At 47.7% G+C, this 17,341-nt stretch overlaps 1 protein-coding gene and 1 long non-coding RNA gene across 2 annotated transcripts in view; one reads left to right on the top strand and one right to left on the bottom strand.

Moving 5' to 3' along the window:
* MAN1C1 (mannosidase alpha class 1C member 1) overlaps positions 1-588 on the bottom strand; it is a 74,286-nt gene extending 73,698 nt beyond the window's left edge. Inside the window, exon 1 of the mRNA XM_054086220.1 lies at positions 276-588. The gene's annotated coding sequence lies outside the window, so the exon portion shown is untranslated. The remainder of the gene's footprint in view (positions 1-275) is intronic.
* An 11,163-nt stretch (positions 589-11,751) lies between these two features.
* Positions 11,752-15,509, top strand: LOC128854281 (uncharacterized). The gene is made up of 3 exons (XR_008453278.1): positions 11,752-12,472; positions 12,649-12,880; positions 15,204-15,509. It is a non-coding gene; the product is annotated as an uncharacterized LOC128854281 (long non-coding RNA).
* The last annotated feature ends 1,832 nt before the right edge of the window (positions 15,510-17,341 follow it).

Raw genomic sequence — 17,341 nt, forward strand, 5'->3', positions numbered from 1 at the left:
CGGCAAATTCCTCCTTTCTCCTAAACCTCTACCTCGCTGTTAGGAGTTATTCATTCCCCACCACCGAACCCCTCCCGATGTGTGCTGGAAGAGACAGAGCTCAACTTTCAGACCACGAAAGCAAGATCGCTCTAAAAAGAGGGACACAACCTAAAGACCCACCTAGGAACCCCAAGTCACCCCTGCTCCTACAGACAGGAGCGGCGCTGCCCCCACGACATGCGGTCAGACCCGCCGGGCGGGCGCTTTCCTACCCCCAAGTCCTCTTTACTCACCCCTCTGACAAAATCCAAGCCACTCGGGGTCCTACAGTGAGCAAAATAAATCTTCTCAGTCCTGCCCGCCCATCTCAAAAGCGAGTAACCCTCGCTGCTGTCAGCGCTCACAAGTGCCCATTCAATTAAGAAGAGGAGGCTGCCCGCCTGCCGGGCGCTCCGGACAGCAGCTCCTCTCTCCTGCCCATCCAGGAGGGAAGCACCTGCCTGCACCAAGCTACTCAGAGACGCCTGTTTGCCACCTCCTCCCCGCCGAAGGGGACCCACCGGGCTGAGCTGCCCGGTGCCCGCCCGCCGCTCACTGCGACAGCGCCGGCAGCCGCGCCCCCGACTCCGCCCCTCTCCCCGCCCCTCCGCCAGCCGGCGGCCGCGCTGCCCAATCAGCGCCTCAGGGCCCGCCCGCCGCGCCCCGCCCTCCTCTGCTATTGGCTAACTGCTGCCGCCCGGCCTCGCCCATTGGCTCTTCCCGACGCCGGGAGGGGGAGCCGGGGTCACGCCCCCTTGTTTACCACTGCTGCCCGACTCGAGCCGGTGAGCGCCTAGCCCCGCCCCTTTCCTCAAGCCGGCCTTCCCATTGGCTGCAAGATCTCCCCCTCCCCGCTGCGATTGGCGCGGAGGGGGCAGAGGCTTTAAATAGGGCTGAGGGGGCGGGGTGGGCTCAGAGTGCTGCGAGGGCGCGGAGGGTTGGGGGAGGGAGATGGGTTTGGTGAGGGGTGGGTTCACCGTGCAGTCAACCCCCCCCCCCCCCCATAGCCACCTTTCTCCCCCCGCCCTGAGAGGCCCGGCGTGTGCCACAGGGTCAAAGCCCCCAGGAAGGACCTGGACATGCTGGAGAGATGGAGCTGAGCCAGCTTCGTGGAGTTCAACACAGCCAAGTGCAAGGTCTTGCCCCTGGGTTGGGGCTAATGGATGGGAGCAGCCCTGGGGAGAAGGACTTGAGGTGCTGGTGGGTGAGAAGCTCGATGTGAGCTGGCAACGTACGCTCCCAGCCAAGAAACCAACCGTGTCCTGGGCTGCATCCAGAGCAGTGGGACCACCAGGGTGAGGGAGGGGATTCTGCCCCTCTGCTATGCTGTGGTCTCCAGTTCTGGAGTCATCAGCACAGAAGGGACATGGGGCCTTTGGAGTGAGCCCAGAGGAGGCCACGGAGATGATGCGAGGGCTGGAGCACCTCCTGTATGAGGACAGGATGAGAGAGTTTGGGTTGCTCAGCAGGTAAAAGAGAAGGCTGCGGGGAGACCTAAGAGCAGCCTCCAGTACTGAAAAGGGCTCCAGGAAAGCTGGGGAGGGGCTCTGCATCAGGGAGTGCAGAGATAGGACAAGGGGAATGGTTTTCAGCTGCAAGAGGGGAGAGTGAGATGAGATCTTAGGAAGAAATGTTCTGCTGTGAGGGTGGGGAGGCCCTGGCCCAGGTTGCCCAGAGCAGTGGTGGCTGCCCCATCCCTGGAGGGGTTCCAGGCCAGGTTGGATGGGGCTTGGAGCCCCTGATCCAGTGGGAGGTGTCCCTGCCCATGGCAGGGGGTGGGACTGGATGGGGTTTGAGGTCCCTTCCAACCCAAACCATTCTATGACTATGATTCTTCGAACACCTGGGACAGAGAAAGATGTGAATGAGTTAAGCATTTGCACATTTTAAGCAGATGCTTCTATGATCAGGAGCACGGAATGGTTTGGAACCATCTTTCTGCGCACAAAAATGTTCTTTCTGGGTTTTATGACCCCAAAGTTAACTGCCGCAAAGCACATCTGAACACCGAATACTTAAATCCTCATCGCACACCATAACCTTCAATGTACCGTGCAAGTGCTAACCAAATCTGACAGTTACCCCAAGAGGTGATGCTGTATGACATGTGCAGATGGTGACTGAAGTATTTCTGCTCATAAATATTAAAAGAACCCCACCAAAATCTTCTGCAGAATTAGCAACAAAAGAGAAAAAAAGCCACCACCCAAAACTGAAGGCATCTGAACTGGCTCAGCAGCGGAGCTGGATGGGTGGAGGAAATCAGAGAGGTGGTTTGGGGCTGGGAGTGTGAGAGAGAGGAGCAGCAGCAGGAGAGGGCTCCCCAGAAAGGGTAAAGTGTAGCTGCCAAAGCTCTGCAATGACCGAACTCAGAAGAGCTAAAAGAGAACATTTTGTAGGCTGGAAAGGAGCTGGAGCTGCAAGGAAAGAAATCATCTGCTGTTTGTGTCTTCCTGCACTCAGTGTGCTCCTTCTCCATAAATAACTGACGCCACAGGAAAGAAAAGCCTGATCTGATTGCTGGGTGTAGCAGGAGCATGTTGCAGGGCCCCACATTTTGAACTGTTCATCAGAGAACCAGTTTCATTGTGATTTTCCTATCAAAAGTGCTATAAATGACATAAAGCAGGCAGCAGAGCAGCTCTAGGAGCAACACTCGAGAGTTGCTATCGACCTGTCTGTCCTGATGAGCCTGCCTTACTCTTCCTCACACCTCCACAACGGCTGTGGAGTTCACCCAGCCAAAATAAAACTAAGTAAGCCTTGTGCTTTCAGCTGTTTAGTGCCTGCCCAATGGACCCTGAACACAACCACCCTCAGAGGCAAATTTGCATCTTGATAATCTGGTTTTGAAATGTGGCCTTTGAACCATCCCCTGTGGTTTGCAGGCAGGACCAGTTTGGCCTGAGCAAGAGGGAGCAGCGGGCACCGTCTCCCAGCCACTGCGTAGAGTTTTCTCCGGAGCAGCTGCTGGAGGAGCACCGAGCCCTCTGCCCAGCTGCTCTCCCTTCCCTGCCCTGTAGCTGCACCACGAGGGAGAGAGGAGTAGATTTGGCTGCTCCATTTTGGCACGTCGCACTGGAGCCTTGCTGAGTGCAGCAGATGCTCCACGGGCTTCTTGGAGCCCAGGGTAGCTCCTTGTAAAGGATGATTTGGTTTTGCTTCTCTGCACACTTTCGCAGGGCAGATCAGGAGAAGCAAGCTGCAAGCCAGCTGGCGGTTCCGTTATTTTAAGCATCAATGCAGTTGAGAGGGCTTTTACTGCTGCCCTGCCTCGTGCATTTAGCAGGAACCAGGCACCGTCAAGAGATCATCACTCTGGGCGGCTTCCATCATTCCTTATTCCAACACCTAACACCCTGCGTCAGCCTCAGACTGAATGGAAATAATCCTTCCCCCTCCTCAGATCTCCTCTGCCTTGGGCAGACCTCAAGCAACACACTCCGTTTTGTTTCAGCCTCATGGAAAAAATAACCCACCAAACCTAAAACCCCAAAGCAAACAAAAAAAAAAGCCCTACCGACCCCAAAAAACCTCTGCTACTGCAGTGGTGGTTCCTTTGATGATCTTATAGATGGCCTCAGGACCAAAAAGGTTAGATGGCTCTGCTTTCTATAAGGATTTGGGAGCATCAAATTATTTATTGAATAATAAAATCGACAAATGAGAACAAACTGAAGGGATGACAAAACAGACAGTTCAGAACAAAACAAAAGGCTGTGCCCAGCTCTTCACTTTATACAGCAGTGACAGAAAAGTTGAAGGCGCATCTTTTAATTAGGTTAAATTAAGATATCTTGTTGTTCTGCTTTATGTTTAGCATAACATTGTCTTGACGGTAAATGCTTCGAAATTAACGTTTTCTAAATCAGGTTAAATGACGATATTCTTCTTAGAGAAAACAAAGCATTGTCTTCAAGGTAAATGTTTAATTACATTTTTGAAACAATTTAGTCTGTGTAATAATTGGACACGAAGCCCAGTCTCTGTGTATGACTGCAGTTCCAGACATCAGCCAAATAAATCGAGAAATTGGTATTGAAGGAGTTAGGCGACAGAGTGTAATTACTGGAAAGATGGGGGGCGTCCCGCTGCATTATGGTCCTTGTTTTTAGCAGGAACTAGAAGAAATGATTTTGAGAAAATTACTTTTTTATGGCCATAAGAAAAATAGAATTTAATATCTACCTTTCTGTGAGGAAGAAAAGCACGGAGTGATAGATAATACTCAAGGCAAGAGAGTTTGGCAAGATAATTACGCTTAAGCCTCCAGCCTATCTTTTAAAGTAGGCTTGATTTTCTTCTCTCCCTCTCCTTGCTGTAGAAAATGCTCCCATTCTGGCTGCAGGAGTGGCCAGGATGTGTCTCTCGTGCTGGAATAGCACTCCAGTTCTTAGCCAGAAAGCCCTCTTCAGCTCTCAGAAGCACTCAAACCTGTGATTTTTAGGCATCACAGCAATGAAAGGCTGGAGCAGGCAGATGGGAGAAAGGCTCTGTATCGCTGCCAGACAGTGTCAGAGTTAACATAGTTTAGCAGAAAAAAAGAAAAAGGAAAGAAAACCAACCCAACAACCTTGTTTGACTGAATCGGAGAGGGATGGTACGTGTAAATGCATCCTTGAAACAGGGCAGGCGCAGCGTGTAAACCAGACACCGAAACTTTGTTGATAGCTACTACAAAGTATAGATAGTGACAACAAAACCCGGTGAAATTGCCAGCTTTGAGAAAGGAGGAATCCTTCACCTCTGAGAGAACAAGCACGGCACTCGACAGAACAAGGTGCCATCTTTCAGTGCGTCATTAGAAGATTCCTGACACTTTACCGTGGCGTGGAGCCTAATTTGTTGCTCAGCTTTCTGCAGGCTGATCTTCTGGGCTGCCGAGCGCCCCGCTGGGAACGGCAGGCTCACACTGCGTAGGATGGCTGCTGGCTCTTCCCACCCTGGGTTCTTTCTCACGCGTGGCCCAACGGGGGAACCTTTCGGGGAGGACAAAGCTGCTGAGGCATCGTCCCTCTCCGTGGAGCCCCAAGGCTGTTTTTCCTCATCGCAGCCAGCAAAATCTAATGCCTGTTTAAAAGCTTAGATGAGTTTAGGCCATCAGGCCCGCTGCAGCTACCTCGTTTCATCTGATTGTGATCAGATAAGGGGAAATCCATATGTTTAAACCAACTAATACATTATGCCAACACCAGCACTAAACTTTCTCCGAGCAGGGCTCATCTGCACACAGTGAGAAAGGGCAAAACAATCCCCCAAGGTCTGTAATGACTCAAGACAAAAGAAATCTGTCTGATATTGATTATTTTAAGGTTTTAGAAATACAAGCAGAGGACAATGAAGCTCCTGAGAAGCCTGGATAATTAGAAACTTTGTTATCTGTTATGGGAAAGTGGATTGCAGTTTCTCAGCCTATGGAGTAACTTGCTTTTAACCTAGGAGAGCGTGCTGTTGCCTTGTGGGTTTTTTTTAAGGAACAAGGAGTGAAAAGCGTGATTGTTTGTTAGAGTAGTGCGTGTGCTGATAGGTTACGCAGATTGGTAATAATTGGTTTAATAAGACACCTGAAAGGCTAAATTGTAATAATTATGTAACCATGGCAATGTCACCCAGACACCTTTACCCCAGATAACTTCAGCCGGAGTAAGGTCGCTCCGACCACAACCTGGAGTGCCAACCTATATGTGGTGCAAGAAACTAGTTATGCGTAAAGTAGGTAATAAAGGTGTAGAAAGACATGTTTCAGGCATGGCTCTTTGGAGCAGCCTTCCTCCTTCTCCAGATGATCCCATCAGCAACTGTTGACCGTCTTGTGCTGCCAAGGAGGAGGTTTGCAGGCTGTGAGTAACAGGAATAGATGAACTACTTGTGGATTTTGCCCTGATTTCATTCAGTTTGTGCTGTGCAAGCGTATGATTTTCATCTGATAGTTTTCATGAGCTACACTGTAATTCAAGGGGCTACTAAGTCCCCTTGTCTCTTTACTGACCAAGAGTGAGTGGCTGATGCAGGAGGCAGCTGCCTCACCCCGTCTCTGAAGCTATTATACCAGCAGCTACAGCCAAATTCAGACGACAGAAACCAGCATATTTAGCCCCCAAACCTCAGAACTGAGACTTATCGTCATGCACTCATCTGCAGGTTGGACTGCTTTTAACTCCACGTTCATACATACAAGATTTTCGTTATCTGAATTAAGACTCACATTCAGGGATGCTCAGAAGCCTAGCTGAGAATTCAAATGGCAGTCCTCTGCTAGAAGGAGAGAGACATGATGTAAAACCCACCACCACTTCAGCCAGGTTTATCAATTTTCTAAGAAGAAGGGGAAAAGCCGTTCACATCTGAGATAAAACTCCATTCTACATCTCTTAAAGCACAACGGGGCAAGAATGAACTTTCACAAGCAGAGGAATCTTGCTTAATTATGGTAAAGGTCTACGTCTCGACCGTCTTACCTTTTCTGTGCCAGGGAAAATATAAACCAAGATGAAAAACAGTGCAAAAGCAGAAGCCTAGCATAAGGTGCATGGAGGAAAGAATAGAAACAGCTCTAGTTTATGACTTTCTTGTAACACCAGGTGACTAATATAGCAGGTTGCACAAACTATTTTTCATTAAAATCAGCATCATCAGAATGACTGTATTCCATTTTCCTGTACTTCAGTGAGATAAGGTCCGGAAGAATGCAATGAATTTGCTGTTGTGAATGTGGAGCAACATCCTATTTTAGATGTTTTAGAAATAAGATCGCAAGTGGAAAACGTCTAAGAATAATTCTCAGAAAAAGAGTTGACTTGTCAGAAAATGCAGTTCAGGCTATCCAGAACTGCAGACAAAGTGGCGACGAACTCTGGGAGTAGTTTTGTCTAAGAAAAGTGAGACAAAAGCAGTTTAGGACAAACACAAGCATTAATAAAACCCAACAATCTTTAACCGAACTTAAAAACTTTGACTCAAACCAAATATCTGGAATCAATACTAAAAAAAAAATCAGTGTGTATCAACATCATCCTGTTGAATGAATTATCTAATGCATAGAGCTAAACCAGTTTTTTATCTCAAGTTGTTTGGAGCAGGGAGATCTGCCCTCCTTTTCAGGTAAAATGTGGCCATTCAAAATTTCCTACCAAGTCTGCATTCACCTGAACTATTTGGAAACAAACCAGGAGGTGACAGGCTCCTCTTACCTTGGTTTGGACCAAGCACAGCTCAAAAATGTGCGAACGGACCCTAACTTACAAAACACAGGAGTTTTCCAGACATAGGAGCCAGCCACGATGATGCCTTTGGAACCTGCCAGGCTTCTGGGTAGTCACTAAAGACTGGTTTAGTCATTAAAGGAAAGTAATCTCCCAAAAAGTGAATTTCCATTTATTTGACAGCCATCTGTGTAATACATTCATCTAGTCCTGAATCCTAGATGTCGGCAGCAGCCCATCCCCAGGTGTGACCATCCCTGCTCTCCTTGAAGTGCTGGGCTGGGTTTGCACTGAGAGTGCTGAAAAAAATGCATATTTCACAAAAGTCTTCTTTCATCATATAAATATATCCTTCTGCAGCTGCCTTGTAAGAGTGGATTTCAAGGCAAGCCAGGAAATAATGACCAACCTCTTCAAATGCTAGGAAGATTAATCATGATGTGGGAGCACAGGAGGCAAAGCCTTCCTGGTCACCCTATTTATTGTCCACAGACTGGAAGAAAAGATATAGATTCTTTCAGTTCTGCTCTGTGTTCTGGGCAAAGGTGAAACAGCCATACATTTTCATTACCTGCCTCAGAACTCTTAGGGTTTATGTCAGCTCACAAACAACGCTCTTGCTTCAGACCCTCTGCTTGAACTGTCATTGCTGTTCATAATTATGCCCCGGGGTGAGGGATTTCAGCAGGGCTTCTGCAGTTTCATAGAATCATAGAATGGTTTGGGTTGGAAGGGACCTTAAAGATCATCCAGTTCCAACCCTCTGCCATGGGCAGGGACACCTCCCACTGGCTTAGGCTGCCCAAGGCCCATCCAACCTGGCCTTGAACCCCTCCAGGGATGGGGCAGCCACACCTTCCCTGGGCAACCTGGGCCAGTGTCTCACCACTCTCATGGTGAAGACATTCCTCCTTATGTCCAGTCTAAATCTGTCCCTCTCCAGTTTATACCCATTGCCCCTCTTCTTATCACTACAAGCCATTGTAAACAGTCCCTCCACAGGTTTCCTGGAGACCCTTTCACTACTCGAAGGTCGCTCTACGTTCTCCCCGCAGCCTTCTCTTCTCCAGGCTGAACAAGCACAACTCTTTCAGCCTGTCCTTGCATGGAAGGTGCTCCAGCCCTCTGATCATCCTTGTAGCCCTCCTTTGGACCCATTCCAACAGCTGCATATCCTTTTTCCAGCTCTGGTGCTGGATCTGAAGAGGATCATGCCCAAAGGGGGTTGTTGTAAATGAGGATTAGTACGTGAACTCTTCTGGGCTAATAGATAAGTGCTCCAATCATTTAGAACAGTGATCTCCAACTTGTGGTTAGCAGACCTGTGCAGCTAATACGCAGCTCAACAGCAGTCCATAAAAAAATAATGGCAAAACCCCCCAAGTTCATAAAAACCATGTGGAAATGCGCACAGAGAATGTTTGTTTCTAGGACATCACCAGTCAAAGACCAAACCCCACCAATTTATGGAGAAACTTATCAAAACAGCTGTTACAGACCAAGCAGTGTTGGGTTTTTTCAGCAAGAGATAACAGTATGAGAAAGCTTTGGGTCAGATTATTAACTGGAGTTATTAGACTTAATGGCAAGCGATAACTCCCTGAGCCATGGGGTCTTCTGACCATTTGTCTGCATATGGGATAAATTACTGTCCAACATCGCTGTCTTTGGATTAGATTCTCTCTGACGCTGTGTAGGAAATCCTTGATAAACTCACTGCATCAAAGCTTCGAGCCCTCTCTGTTATTTTGCTGCACAACTGAAGTGATGCAGAGAGGCCCTGAATCGGTGGCGGACACTGCCCCGCACGTGGTGAATGAGGAGCCCGTGCCATTATGGAATGAGCACCTTCTGAAGGCAAACGGATCCATCTCAGAGGAAAAAATAGTTTGCTACTTCCCTTGGTGCCAAGCTCATTTCCCTTCAACTTTAACGCTTTTGAACTGAGCCGTTATGAGCCAGGCCAAGAGAAATAAAGACACTTTAGAGCACTTGAATGGGATAACTTAAATATTTCCATTATAGGGGAAAAGAAACGCTTCCAAAGAGTTGAGTCCTTTAAACTATGTGCCGCAATGAAAACTCCAGCTTATAGCACTGTATATTGCCCATCCTCGGGTGACCACTAAGGCTCTGCTAAAATCATTTGTCGACTGCATAGTAACTTACACGTCGGGGTGAAATGGGTCAGCGGATGCCCTTCAGATAATTAGATTGGGATTAATACTCAGGTTCCAGAGTATTTTCTTGGCACTGCTCAGATGTTCGCAGCCTCTTTCTGCAGTGATCTGCCAGTTTATTGGTGGGGATAAATCCCTCATGTGTTTTGCATGGACCCAGGTGCCTGGCAGTCCCTCCCCAGGGACTTTCAAGGTAAGCAGAATTTAAACTACTTTCAAAGACGTCAGTAGTGCATAGGAAAAAAAAGACAAGAAAAGAGAAGGTTAATGGGGCAGATGTTCCAGCAGCTAAATATATTCCTATTCCCTGTGGAGAGGAGTAAAAGTTGAAGTGCTTTGCTCTGCATTGCTTTGCCAAATTATAGAATTACCCTTTTCTCTATCCAGACATTAACCAATACAGAAAAAGAGACACACTGTGGACTTCACGGTTCCAGAGTGGGAGTTCTTGTGTCAGATCATTACTATCCAGACAAGAAATATGAGTTAAGATTTTCAATGATCATTGTCAGTCATAAGCTAAAGCCATAAAAGAATAAGAATCTGCACTTTGCAGACGTGTTGCTGTCACAGTCCCGTTTGGCAGGTTATTTCCACCCCCCGCACCCTGAAAAGGCAGGATTGCCTTTGGACTCGATGATCCTAGAGGTGTTTTCCAACCTTGTGATTCTATGATTGCCATTCAACAAAAAAAAGAGATCTTTTCCCCATAGTGCCAATGGTTGCCTTAGAATCATAGAATGGGTTGGGCTGGAAGGGACCTCAAAGCCCAACCAGTTCCACTCCCTGCCATGGGCAGGGACACCTCCCACTGGATCAGGGGCTCCAAGCCCCATCCAACCTGGCCTGGAACCCCTCCAGGGATGGGGCAACCAACCTGGGCCAGGGCCTCCCACCCTCACAGCAAAACATTTCTTCCTAAGATCTCATCTCAATCTCCCCTCTTTCAGCTGAAAACCATTCCCCCTCACCCTTTCTCTGCCCTCCCTAATCAAGAGCACCTCCCCAGCTTTCCTGGAGCCCCTGGAAGCTGCTCTAAGGTCTCCTCAGTGCCTTCTCTTCTTGAGGCTGAACACCCCCAATTCTCTCAGCCTGTCCTCACAGGGGATGCTCTCCAGCCTTCAAATTATCTTTGTGGCCCTTTTTTTCTGCTGTACACTCCTCCACGCTTCCTGGTAAGTGCCGGAATACAGAGAGGGCTCAGTGTAGCCCAGAATAACTTTTAAGCCACCTTCAGGGTGAAGTTCATCTGTCCCAACCTGAGAAACAGGTCACTCCGAACACCACTCGCGGAGTCACTGTCTGTGCTATATTTATAGAGGAGCCTGGGGAGGTCTGTGCCAAACTCTTGACGTTTTGCCAGTGTAAGTCTGGGAGTAGAGATGTTCCATCTAACTCATGGCATACGCAAGCAAAACACACATCTTCTGGCAGAGACACAGCTTGTAGATGCCTCATCGTCCTGACACTGGAGAAAAAATTGCACTCCAGTGACGCAGGCACTCCAGTTTCCAGTATCAGCCACTTCCTGACTCTGAAGCTTTCCTGGTGCCAGTGTGCAGCAAAGACTGTGCTATAGGAAAGACTCTGCTGGGTACTGGTGGGAGAGGCTGGAGCTTGATCCTCAGTTTTTCTACTGATTTCAGAAATGCCCTCCTCAGTCACCTTTCTGTTTTTCCTTGGTCGGTACAAAATAAAACCATTTTCTGTGCTGAAGCTCTATGAAACAGGAAAATGCTTTTCCTTGCACGACGTCTACAGGTGATGCCAGCTCAGACTCATCATTCCATCATGCTCCATCTGTTATCTAAGAGATCCCATGGAATCACAAATCTCCCACTTGGTTCTGTAGATCCTTTACATTTCATGGGATGTTTGTCTTTCCTTTTCCTACGCTAAGCTTCTGCATGGGGCAACGCCTAATCCACAAGCAAGAAAAATCTTCCTTGGATCCTTGTCCAGGCTCAGCAGACCCTCTTCAAGGATGCTAACAAGCCTTGTATAGGTCGGTGCTTTCTCCCTCTCCCAGGACAGGTCTGTGTGAGCAAGTGCGCTCACACTGCAGCCTCAGCTGTGCCCAAGAGATGGGAAAGAGAACGTTTTTTATTTCTGTGCCTTCAGCTGCTGTATATGAGCACACATCCTTAAACGCAGGTCTGTTTTGGGCTGCACGCAGATAAAAAGAAAGCTCTGACCAGGTGGCCAGGCTGTAAAATAGAAAACGAGGACCGGAGTAAATAACAAATATGAGGTTATAAAAATACCTGCGAGGTATCAGAAGTGCAGGGGAGGGGGGAAATGAATTAGCTGTGGGGGAAGGGAGAAAGGAAATGAATGTTTCAGGGCAGCACCCTCCCATCCCTGCTTCAGCAAGGAAACCAGCCCCAAAGACTTGATAAATCATTGGATGGTTTGGGTTGCAAGGGACCTTTAAGCCCATCCAGTTCCAACCTCTCTGCCACGGGCAGGGACACCTCCCACTGGATCAGGGGCTCCAAGCCCCATCCAACCTGGCCCTGAACACCTCCAGGGATGGGGTGGCCACGGCTTCTCTGGGCAACCTGGGCCAGGGTCTCCCCACCCTCGCTGTAAAAGCCACAGCATCCTCTAGCCTGGCAGATGGGTTTCTGATGGTACATTACCAAGTCTTCACCCTGCTGATATCCTCGCAGGCTTTGTGGCTCTTTGAAGCCAGAGACACTTAGGAGAGGCTGAGCAAGCCCACGGACTGTAAATGCTATACAGAATATGCAGATAATCATCACAGCCAGTGCTGAGGCCGCGCGCTCCCGAGTACCATTGTAGGAGTGAGCTAGCACTGCAGGGAGGTTGCGATTGCTCATTTTCTAGCTGGTTGGTTGAGAGAAAAGCAATGTCACCTGTGCTGCTCCCGGAAGGTTGTTGCTTAGTGTCTGCTTCAATTTGTCAGGTGTTTTTTCCAGTCATGGCGCTGACAAAGCCACCGAGTCCATGATGGACCTCAAGGGCAGCCCGTGAGCTGTGCGGTGCGGAAGAGAGCAGACGGACACGTGCACCCCACGCACTGGGATTCCTCACCTGCGGGATCAGGTGAGCAGCAGCATGCAGTACATCTCAAATCGGGGCCAGGAAGAACCTGCAGAAACCAGGGAAGCCTACGTGTGCTTGCCAAAGGCAAATTCAGCTCAGCCTTTAATGCTTTGCTAATGGCCAGCTTCCAAAGCCTTTCCCTTGACTTGCTCAGGGCTCTTTCCATTTCATCCTAGAAAATCCTTTCGGCGCTGGTGTCAGAAGCTCTGAGAGGTAAAAAAGAAACTTCAGTCCTCAAATAGCCGTTGCTGAGAGTCATTCTAGAGACAAGAAGAAAAATCCAGAGACAGATGATCAAAAGTCCATTGGAGAATGCCCGTTTCCATGAAGGGGCTCTCCTCTCGAGCTGGTTGTTCGCCTTCTCACTCTTTGAAAGGGCTTCTACACCTGGTCGATCAAACTTTTGAGGTGAGGGAATACAGTATTGACTCATGGCTTGGAAGGTCTTTCAGATATAGGAAATCCTTGTCTCTTTTTCACAACTTTTGAAGACTATAGGTGGTTTTCAAGAATTCTGGTAACTCAGATGGGAGTTTCTAGTTCAGCACAGGTGTTACCAAGTGACATCTTTGAGTCATGTGTTTCTGTACAAAATTAGCTTAGGTGCTGATAATGGTTTTCTCTGGTTTTACAATCTGCTGCACTTATTCTCACCATACAGACAGAAGCCACCTTTCCAGATAGCCTTATATTATCACTTCACCACCTTCCTGAAACAATCTTAAGTCCCAAATGAGGTAAAGCCCAAGCTCATCAGGGTAACCAGAATTTAAAGAAGGTTTTATCACTCCCTGTTTCAAACTTTGCAGTTGCAGCAGGAGACAAGGGCAGGTTAGGATTAGGTTAACCTTGCTCCAGACTGGATGCTTCCCAGGTTCTGGCCACAAATCTCATCTCCCAGCTCAGTGTTCAGTTCATATTGAGGGTTCAAGAGCGAGGTAATTTCTTGGCAGAGTGTGATTCCATGACATTTAACTGGAGGTAACAGGAGCCGTGTAAGGGGAGAAGTGTTAACAACACAAGGGCAGGACCGCACCTCTGCTCCCTCCAAGTAAAATGAGATCAGCTTGCAGCCATCAGACCTGATCTGCTGATCGTGGACCAGAGAGGGGATGACAAGTGGGATCATATTGTTAGGCAGGGATGCAGAGGTGGCGCGGGGACAGAGGCCACAAAGGACCTCCGGGGTTGAAGTCTGTTCCCTGCTCCCAGAGCAGTCGCATCACAGACTGTCCATTGTTATCACAACGAGACCAACCGCTCCACCGGCATTCCATAAATCACAGCTTGTTGCAAAACGCACGGGTGGGCGCCCTCAAAAGCTCTGCGGTGGCTGCAGCGGTCACAGGCATCAGGCAGTAGCATCTGCAGCTCCCATGGGTTTTTGGTTAGCCAGATGAAACCCAAACATCTCAACTCCTGAATTTTGCTCTGAGGAAGCAATACTTTTAAACTTGTTTGCAGCTGGCTGTCTTACTGCTGCTGTGTCAGGTAGGAAATAAAGAGATGTAATTTTCAGCTCAGCAGTATTGCACCTTCTTATGCAATCTGGTTAACAAGATGAGGGAACACTTGTAGCTGAAAAGATCTGCTCCAGCCTGTGCTGGCTCTGTCTTACCTCGGCCTCCAGAGACCACGCTCTCATTTTGAGGACATAAAAAGCAGAACTAGAAAGGCACACGGCGTCAAGGGCAGAGGGAAGCGCCTGTGAAATACAACCGGTGTGCTAGCCAAGTTTCTCCTGTCATAGCTGCAGAACGACTTGTGTGCTCGTACCTGTCTGAAGCCCTTAAATAACTTCAGCAGAAGCTTTTCCCATCCTCCCATCACATGCCACAGGCTTGAGTCAGGTCAGCTCGACATATAAATGGAAGACCACAAAGGAGCAAGTAACCCAGATTCTGACAGTCTTCCTCCAGAATTTAGTCTTGACTTATATGACAGCAGCCAGTCCCTGGGTCTCAATGGTCTAGCCAACGTGAAACACCAAAATCCACCTTTTTGTCATCTTTAAAAGCAAAGATCTCACCCTCCCAGCACCGTTTTTAGACACATGCAATCATGTTTTGCTGATTAGCTCTGACCCACTGCTCAGCCGCCGAACACTTATGGATACATCAAAGCCTTAAACATAATCCTTGAGGATCCAACCTGGCTCAATTTAAGGAGTAAATCCCAGGCAGAGCGGCACAGACCTGTCTCCCTACCCATAGACATACCACAGGATGACAAATACTCCCGGGTACCTGGGGCTGTGGCTTCTGGGATTTATTTAATTGTTCTGAGAGGCGCGAAGGTGGATTCAGGGAAGTGGTGAGTCAAAGAGCTCCACCTGCAGATTAGGGAATCCTCCCTGCTGGACCTGTTGCAGCACAGCTGGGAGGGAGGCGAGGAGGGGGAACAACAGCTTCAACTTGTCTCGTATCAAAGGTCAATGCCAGTGTTTCTGTGTGACCTTGTGTGCTTAACATAAATATTTCTGACTCCAGCTGGACCCATGGCTTTAATAAAGTTAAGTGAGAGTGAACTAGACTGTCTCTGGCTCCTGCATCAACCACAAAATTATAGGTTCCTGGTATAGACTCTATTAAAAGGTGATTTCATGGGATGCGTAAGAGGGTGATTTTCAAATGTGAGCCAGATCTGCAGGTCCGACAAAATTTTTTGCATCATTCTCAGTCCTCTTTCCCCACCCACCTCCTCTCACTTTGACTTTTTTTTGAACTTGCAGATGAAACCGAGTTGATCTGAAAGTCCCCGACACACGATACGCTCGGTTCCCGTAACGGCGTTTGCCTGGCAGCACCCTGATGGCACCCGTATCCAAACCTACAGGCTCTCTCCTTGGAGCTCCCTCTTTTTCTTCGGATGTGACCCTTCCTTACAAATAAATCTCAAATCAGCCAGAGAACTCTGACACGTTGCTGTTTAACACCCTTGCTTCGGGCTGGCCTCAGTGAGACACAGCCACTTGTCTGCACATCGGCTTTTATTCTGCAAAGGTTAAGTGATCAGCAATATTTTATATTTTTAAGGACTGTCTCCTTCCGCTGCAATTTGCCTGTTCTGCTCTGCAAATATATCCTCGAATTGCAGTCGCCTCAGGGGGGGAAATGCAGGAAACGATGACCAGGAACATAGCGCATGGCAGTGGGAAACGAGGGACGTGAAAAGCAAATCTCTGCTATTACTGTGCACGATAAGATCTGGGATACACACAGGCTTGGGTTAAGAACTTGTTACTATGTATGAATACATTTATTAAGCCTTCTTAACCTGAGCTTTCCCAGAGAGCCTGTAAACATGGTTTACTTCCATAATTTCAGTTATAACATAATAATTCATGAGCTTAGAGAAAGGATATCAGCTCTTGCTTTTTTAGATATAAGAGCCTTATATCTTATATATAAGATTCTGATCTGCTATTGATCCACATGATGATTCTTATAATTGAGATTAGACCAAAAAAAAAAGTCTATTTCATAGAATCATAGAATAGTTTGGAAGGGACCTTAAAGATCAATCAAGTTCCAACAGCCCTACTATGGGCAGGGAACCCCCTGGTGATGGGCATTTCTTCGAGCAGCTTTGGTTTCTTGTATTTGACAGCTCTATGCGTGTATCAGTAGGGGTTTCTTGGTGATTAAAGTGAGGGAATTTTTCATGGGTTGAAACCTATAACCGCTTCAGACCAGAAGGCACTGAGGAAGCTCAGATGGAGGAACGGTGGCTGAGAAAAATCTGGGTACTTTCCCACTGATCACCTTTTAAATGTCGAGCAGCTGCGGGAGTTAAACTAGGAACAAGTAACAAGGGATATGATGAGAGGAAATGGCCTCAAGTTGTGCCAGGAGAGGTTTAGATTGGATATTAGGAAAAATTTCTTTACACAAAAGAGTGGTGAAGCCCTGGCAGAAGCTGCTCAGGGCAGTGGTGGAGTCTCCATCCCTGGAGAGGTTCAAAAAACGTGGAGCTGTGGCACTTCAGGACGTGGTTGGTGTTGTGTTGTGTTCATTGTTGGATTGGATGAGCTACGAGGCCTTTTTCCACCTTAATGATTCTATGCTGGTTTAAATTTTGAAAGAATAAAATACAAATAAGACTGACCGCAGCTTGTCATCTGGCGGGTGGGTTCCTGACGCTGCAGACACAGAAGTTTTCCCCTTCCCATGCCTCTTCCCTTTCCTCTTCCTCTGCCCTGAGTCAAGACATCAGCTGAACCCCATGGAAACTCTCCAGTTTCACAGGGGATAACCAGGAGGCACCGAGTCCGATGATAAAGCCTCGTATGAAGTCAGGATTGCAAGAACAAGCCTGAAACCCTCCCTCTCCGGGTGATGAAGCATGCTGGCAGTTATTAGGTTTAGATCTTTCTGTAGGCAGCATATTGATGGAGAAAGTGCTGTGTATACAGTTGTTTATTTGCAAAAAAGGTAACAGAAAAAAAAAAATTCTATTAAAATCCTGCACCTCTGGGACTGTCTTTGAAAAGAGTGTGATGTGACTTGAGGAGAGAAGTGATCAGCCTGTAATAATTTAGATGTTCCTGTTGCTATGGATACTTTCTTTTTTTTTTTAAGTGAAGCATACCATTATAATTTAAATTTCCAGTAACAACAAAAAAAAAAAGGAGCGTATTAAACGTAATAAAAAGAGGCAGAGACATAACTGTTTTATTCTTTACTGTCAGTTTTACTTGTGCTGTGACAGTGTATAGAAGTGATAAAATTGCCACGTCGGAGGAAATTTAGGACTTTTACACGTTTTATTACATTAATTAGACCTTGGGCTCCTATGTATGAGGCAGTAGCCAAGTGACAGGCCTGGTGCTGGGATGTCACATTAAAATTCATGCCGCCAAGCTGGGCA

This window comes from Cuculus canorus, chromosome 22, assembly GCF_017976375.1.
Source record: "Cuculus canorus isolate bCucCan1 chromosome 22, bCucCan1.pri, whole genome shotgun sequence".
Taxonomy (NCBI): domain Eukaryota; kingdom Metazoa; phylum Chordata; class Aves; order Cuculiformes; family Cuculidae; genus Cuculus; species Cuculus canorus.